The sequence below is a fragment of the Triticum urartu genome, chromosome 2, assembly GCF_003073215.2.
Source record: "Triticum urartu cultivar G1812 chromosome 2, Tu2.1, whole genome shotgun sequence".
NCBI lineage: Eukaryota > Viridiplantae > Streptophyta > Magnoliopsida > Poales > Poaceae > Triticum > Triticum urartu.
This window is the reverse complement of record NC_053023.1, coordinates 669,548,483-669,556,233: the sequence shown is the minus strand read 5'-3', so window position 1 is coordinate 669,556,233 and position 7,751 is coordinate 669,548,483. Positions and strand designations below refer to the sequence as shown.

General features: G+C 45.3%; 1 long non-coding RNA gene across 1 annotated transcript; it reads left to right on the top strand.

The window, feature by feature from the left end:
- The first annotated feature begins 2,276 nt into the window (after window positions 1-2,276).
- On the top strand, window positions 2,277-5,109 carry LOC125533993. The gene is made up of 3 exons (XR_007294394.1): window positions 2,277-2,430; window positions 3,969-4,036; window positions 4,493-5,109. It is a non-coding gene; the product is annotated as an uncharacterized LOC125533993 (long non-coding RNA).
- The last annotated feature ends 2,642 nt before the right edge of the window (window positions 5,110-7,751 follow it).

Below are 7,751 nucleotides of genomic sequence, written 5' to 3'. Positions count from 1 at the left end.
CAAGCTTGCCTTTCACGCCAAGGAAAGTCCCTTCCGGACACGGGACGGAGTCTTCAATCTTGTATCTTCATAGTCCAGGAGTCCGGCTATCCGAACACCCCCTAATCCAGGACTCCCTCACCCACATTAGGGTAGCAGTGTATTTGTTTATTTGGATTGTCTCACGCCTTTTGAAAGTAACCTTTGTTTATTTATGTCAACCTCCACATGTGAGTAGAAATACATTTGTGTATTTGTATGGTCTCACAAGTGAACTCATAACCAACTCCAACCTTTATAAATAGGAAAGATATATTGTCACCATGTACAAAAAACTCTCAGATGAGCACTAGGTAAGAAGTTTTGGTGTATTTTACTTAACACAGGACAATCCTATTTAAAATTAAGTACCGATTGGATCTGAAGCCGAAATGTGTCTATTACCGCGAGAAAGGCATGCGCTCCGATTTATAAGCAAAGCACTGCCCACATACCACATGGCACACAATCAAGACATGATACATCCACTCCAAGCAAACTGCATGTAAGAAGAAGGGCACCACTTGAAGTTTTTGAAGTCATTCACCATGAACAGGAGTCACCATGAAGAGACGAAGTCATGCATGATGAATTGAGTGTTATAAGGCGACGCCTTCAGGAATGGCAACCGCCACCCTCCAGTCAGGGATTAAGGTTTCCCCAGAGCAACATGGAGGACGAAAAGGAACCGCGACGACGCCTTCAAGAAGGATACGACGCCCATAGGGGCCGCCGCCGCCGCCGACCTGGCAGATCCAAAGCTAGTCTTCACCCCAGGAAGCCCTCTTTGCATCCAAGATGTCATACCTTGGCCACTACGCCGCCAACACGACCATGGTAACCACCCAACACCCGAGACGCGAGCTCCGCCCATGAGCACCACCGCTCCCACCTCCAAGGTCGCCACCTCGACAACCATGGCCCTGACGCCATCCCCACCTCAGACTTGAGAGGCGCGGGGGAAGGCACCTCCTTCCCCACCCCCGAACGGTCCCAAGTCCGAGCCCCCCACCCACCCCCCAAACAGCTAGATCTGGCCACCACCATGCCACCTTGCCCCGGTCGGGAAAAGAACGAGCGCCCCGGTGGTACACCGCCACCAGACAGGAGACAAGGATGGTTCCGTGACCCTCCCGATGATGGATGCATCCCTCAACAGTGGCCAACAACTGAGAGAGGTCCAGCTTACCAAGGCAGAGCACCTAGTACATGTGGCAACCAATCAATCACCTAGCCCTAATGAAACTCTAGTGGTTTCACCATGGGCGCACAACCATTGCTGACAGCTTTTTATGTCGTCAAGCCTTGAAGCCATTGGTCTTGGTCATGTTGATATAGATGTGTTTGGACCCCCAACCTGGTGTTTCTTTCATGGATGTGTGATGTGGTATTTTTGTACCGCTCTTTTTATTTTTTGAGGAAAAAGCCGCCATGGCTAGCTTTATTAATATCAAACAACACTTACATAGTCCGCTAAAAGTTCAAGGATAGAAGCTGGAGGTGAGTCCAACCACACATTTCGTGGATCAGCACGTCCATGTTGCCTCGCCCAATGCTGGTAGCGTACATGTTGCCTCACCCAAAGCTGGCTACATGCAGTACTCCCTCCGTCCTGAATTACTTGTTGCGGAAATGAATGTATCTAGACGCACTTTTAGTTCTAAATACATCCATTTCCGCGACAAGTAATTTAAGAACGGATGGAGTAGTATGTTGCTCCAGCCATCTTTGTTTTTTCCCGAATGAAGCTAATAAATAAGATCTGCTGAGTGATGAGTAAATACTCAGTTGATTAGATTTAGGGAGTGTGTAATGTAGTTAAAAAATGGAATCTAGGAGTAGCCAGTCTCTTTTTTTTTGACCGAGAATAATGATGGCGTCTAATTCTATTGGAGTAGTAGCAATTAATTTGCGTTTGGCCAACCAAATCCCCACACAGGGCCGCGGATAGCACGCGAGGCCCACGAGTGCAGTGCACACCGACTCGGCCTGATATATAAGGGTACGTACAATAGTTGATAAGATAATTTTATCTTAGGTCTTGCATGTAATTAAAAGATGACAAAAAATGATGTCTACAATGGGTCATTTCTTAGCCTTATCTTCATAACTAGTTATTCCTAAAAATATGATGACACATATTATACTAAGATATTATCTCTTATTTTATCTTAAATAAGAGAAGACAAGCTTTTTTTATGAGTCATCTCATTATTTATTCTACATGCCATTTCTAAGATAACACCATTGTACATGCCTTGACCCCAGCCCCAGGCAGCGAGCCACTAGCCTGCGTCTCCTCCATTCCGGCCTCCTCCTGGACGCTGCCGCCTGCGCCTGCGCCTTAGCCTTCGGAGCGAATCGAGCCGACGTCGCCCCCCACCCACCCGGCCGCGCCCACCTCCGGAGCAGGTGAGGATCCTTCCCGTCGTGGTTTATGCTCGCCGTTGCCGGCCGTGGTCTCCGCGCGCTCGCTGCTTACTCTTCCCCGAGCCCCCGCCGACCCCGATATCTGAGCAGTTCCTCGCACGCACGCACGCGGCGCTGGCGGGGACGGGGATCCGGTTCCCGTCGGTGCTGTGCTGCGAGGATTATGAATGTCGCACCAGTTCTACGTTTCCGTGATGGAGTTGGTTTGGATCCGGATGCGAGGTGCTTTTGTCTGCCCATCCATTCAGGTGGCAGTTTATTTTAGGGGATTTGGCGAGGCTTTGGCCTGGATTTCAGGTTTTTTAGGGCGATTCAGCGAGATTTTGCCTGCAGCTAGCTCTGAAATCCAGGACACCAAGTTCCAGGCCAGCTGCAGGAATCATGGATGCAAACAGTTCCGGGTTGTATAGGCAGTCACATGATCCAGAATCATGGATGAAATCCTGTGTGAGGCATATAAGTAACTAGTACGTGCACTAGGAACCTCGTATAAACTGCACGAATTGGTTCGTTTAATAGGTGATTAATAGCAACACATCACACCTCCATTATTGTTACTTCCTTCCTTAATTTAGTTGGTATAGGCGATACATTTGGGCTGCTGTTTTATGGTACTACTAGCAAGTAAAAAAAAACTGAAACTGATAGAGGCATGATCCCTGCATTAGTTACAAGGTTCTGCATTGCATTGGAAAATGTTTTTGGTTTGATCACTTGCCTCGGCATGCATGCTTGCTCATACATACGACTGCCACAAATAAGATAACATGGTTGCTTTGCTTCTGTATTTGGTACGAGCTAGTATGGATGAATTGCCAGCCGATGTGTAGGGATGAAAACAGAGTGGAAACTTTCCGCTTTTCCGGAGGAAAAATGAAAACGAAGAGGAAATATGAAAACGAAAATGGAATTTTGCAAAACGGAAGTGAAAATGGATTTTTTATGCGAAAACGGAAACAAAAACGAAATGGTGTGTTCCGGTGAAACAGGCATGGAAACGGAATTTTCCATTCTGGTGGGATATGGATTTTCTGTTTTTACTATAGGCATATGGCTGCTTTCCCAACTACGATCATTTGAGGCCCAACCTCTAATATCGCACATGTACTCAACTTCCCTATGCACAATTGTCCACTACTAGTACAATACTATCCTAAGTTGCTAAAATAAACATACTATTTTCTAGCCATATTAACAATTCATTAAACTTATTTTTGTGTGTGTGTGTTTCTCTATGATCCAAGGGGGTTTAAAGTTCCGGTCAACGCCCACTTCTGTTTCTGTGTCCGCTCCATATTCGCTCCGTGTCCGTTTCCGATAGTATCTGTTTCCGTATTCATTTCCGACGTTTCTGTATTCGTTTTTGCTTCTGCAAAAGAATATGAAAACAAATGTGGTAGCACTCAATTCCGACCGTTTCCGCTCCGTTTTCATCCCTACCGATGTGCATTGCATGTTTTTTTGTTGTTGCTTTCACTAGCTATTTCCTGATGACAATTCTGCTATTGCTATTGTCATAGGACGCGATGGCAGACGACCTTTGGGAGAACACCAATCATCTGCCCAGGGAGCTCCCGTGAAGTCCAAGGTACGTAGTACTAGCACATGTGTGATATATACTCGCAACAACTTAACTGATGCATGCGTCGGCCCTCCCTCAATATGCCGATGCTCCTCGATATGAAGTACCCTCGCTGGCTAGTGCTACGGAAGCAGCTTAATTGATTCTGGTGACTACAACAAGCGTACGTACCTAGGCCAAGCAGGCTAGCTGCCTGCTGGATGGATTCCTCGAGCTTACCACGCGACGCTAGCTTGCACTAGCCAACAGTAGGCACGTACACCAACCGCCAATCCCTCTTTTTGTTACCTTCTTCCTGATGCAAAGATTGCACGTGTACACGAGTGTACATAGGAGCTGCATGTTTCCCTAAACCTATAGGTACGACTGATCAGCGATTGATTTCTATCATATCATAGCCGGACATGACTCGTGGTCAAAAGCTACTTGTTTATTTGCTCTGTTCTGTCTCTTGTTGTGCAGTTTGCCGAATCCAAGCTCCCAAAGTTCAAGTTCTTGCCTGAGCACAGGTCTCCAAAACCCCAGGTGAACAGGCTGATCAGCAAGTACATCGACTACCTCAACACGATCCAGGCCAAGAGGGAGGACACTTTCAACACCCTACAGGACCAGAACATGAGCAAGGAGTCGCTGGCGAACGCGAGCAAGACGATGAACAAGAAGCTGCACGCCATGGTCAAGTCGGCGAAAGAAGACTTGAGCGAAATCGTGAAGCTGGGCGGCAATGCGCTGGCGGTCCCTGCCCGGTTCGATACCGATGTCAAGGCTCCTCCCCGTGGATAGGTAGTCTGCATGCAAGTCCTCTCACAGACAGACAGACAGTTATGCGGTTCATGGTGTGCGCTGAGACGTGCTTGCTTTCCGGGTGGCGCGCGAGCGTGGAGTGTTTCACTCGTGCCGATCGACAACTATATATAGCATAGACAAGACATACAGGTGCTCGACTAGCTTGTGCACGCGTTGCTACCATTCCAGGTGCATGCTTTTGTGTTGCAGTTGCTGGTGAACTATGTACGTTGCCTCTCCCAAGTTAAGCGCTTGTGAAATTGATCGCCTACCAGTAGTAATTCCTCTGGTTCCTTCCTGCTACTGTTTCTTTACTAGTACTACGTTTGGTCGGATGTGTTTGTGTGTAATTTTGGCCGGCCGGCACTCATGATGTTATATCTGCCACACCATACCTGCCATCGGAGCAACAGAAATAGGAAAGGATTAGCTTCTTTTAGAATCTTGATTCCTTCGTTTATATGAATATGTAAGGATAACGCTAACGCTCACATCGTGTGGTGGGAGTCAAATCTGCATGGGGTCTTTTTGCCTAAAACTCACTGCATTTAATGGTGAAAACGGATTTGTAGATGGGGTCTAGTTTTGGGCAAAAAAAAAAATCGTCGAAACATATCAACATGTGGTCTAATTTTAAAGATCTCGTCGAGGCGGATTTAATGGTGAAAACAGATTTTTAATTTGCTTTTTTGATTAGAAGATAAAATATTTTTAAGCCGAAGATCAATTTTTTTTTGCTTATGTTATCTGTTCATACGTGGCAAAATGAGTGGTGATACAGGCGTGTGGACGATGTGCAAACACCCACACATGTGAGCGTTAGTTTTTTCGATATATAATAATAAGCTGCTTTCGCAAAAACAACTTCCAGGTAAAATATTCACGTAAGCATTGAAACTCTCCCACTAAAACTATTCGTACAACTACCAACTAAATACTAGTAATTGGCACGTGCTTTGCACGTTTGTAGCATGCATGTCAATGATTCATGTTGACTTCTTCAATTTTTAAATAGCTAAAACTCATTATTTATTTTTCCTAGCCATGCAACTATTTAACTTTCCAGTAGCTATAACTCACTTTTGGGATGTTGCTTTACATGTTTTTTAGCAACTATTTATGCTTTTTTTAGCAAGGTTCTGGCATGAATGCGCCGGATATTATCTTATTTCGTAAAATATATATACTCGATAAATGTGTAGCACTTGACTATAATTATCTTTTTTGCTTAGATACAATTTCTTATGTCGCATTTTCCCTTTCTTCGAGTGTATATTGTGGAAACTATTATGTCTGTGCGGATCTTTAGAACATAACGGCCAATGCATCCGAATTAAAAATCAATTAAAAATAAAGATTCAAGACTTTCTGAAACTTATTTAACAAACATGACCTAGCATAATACTCGTGTAAAAAGTTTCACGGGGAAATGGCTGTCGTGGTATCCTCGGCAACAGAAACCACAAGTCCAAAAAATATGAATAATAACTTTTATATAGTATCAGTTTTGTTTTTTCCCCGTCCAGAACACCACGCTTACACGTGCAATACATGTCTTACAGTCATGGATTGATTTTTTTTGAGAAACTTGCCGAATGTAAGTATTTTTTAGCAAGTATTGTTTTTGTATCACGTATTGGGCCTCTTTTCTGGGAAGTGGGAGGCGATGGTTCCAGAACACCGTGGAGGTTTTTACGTTCTACTGTTCATTATGAATCCCACCGCTGTCAGCCGTTAGATTTAGCATGATTGATGCTTTAGACCTAGTTCAAAACTGGTACACTATATAGTAGTATAGATATAGATAATTCTTGGTAACTTTCAATTAAATACATAATATTTTCAGTTTTGCTAAAGGGGGCTGCTAGGCGTCGGCCGGCGTATCTTTTTAAAAGATCCGCCACCGCGTGAGCCGTCGGATTTGATAAATCGAGCGGATGCACGTCTTTCTCTACTTCGCAACAGAGACCTTGTTGCAGAAACACTTGCAGATTATCTTGTGGATTTTTTCTGCAACATAGGTTGTGTTATGGGTATTTTTTTGCAACATAGGTCGTGTTGCAGAATTTATTTTTCTGCCTTGATTTTTTGCAATAGAAGTTGCAGAAAAACTTTGCAACTTAGATGATGTTGCAGATTTTTTTCTTTGCCTTCACCTTTATTTGGTGGTACGAAAGAAAGTTTTGCAACATGACTAATGCTGTAGAAATCTTTCTTGCAACAAATTGAATGTTGCAAAAAAAACACCATGGTCGTTTGCCACGAGCTCCCGCCGGACAATGGTGAGGGGGAGCGGCGCCGCCCATCCCCACCATCGCGTCGCCGCCGACGTGAGCCCGCCGGACGGTGGTGAGAGAGGAGAGGCACTGCCCGTCCCCCCATCGGGCCGCCCTTGACGAGCGACAGACCTCCGACCAGCTTGCCTCGTCGCCATCCTCCTCACCTGCTAGATGCACGCCATTGATAGGACACTTGTATACGGGAGAGAGAGGTTGAAAAAGAGATAAGATGAGGGAGAAAGATGAAGAGATAAGACGTGGGTGGACACATATCAAGCAAAGGGACCGGCGGATGGTCGGCTACATAGCATTTGTTGCGGTTTGCTTTCTGAAACAGGTGACCAGTTGCAGGAATGGGAGTAGCTACAGAAATGCATTAGTGACCGCGTTGTTCCATGAAGATAAGGATGAAGGAGAGATACGGCGTGTGGGCCTAATCAAGATGCCTGACAAGCATAGGACGTGGCAGACGTAAAACAAAAGATCAGTCATTGAACATCAGCTTTTCCCTTTGCTAAATCACATATAGATTTTGGAAAAATGTTTATTTTAAGCTGGCTGATTTCTGTCTCGCGCAAACCGCCTCCTATGCTCGCCACGTGTCCCCATGGAGCCCATCCACCGCCCATGCTCCGCTTCCTTAATGTTCCCCCGAG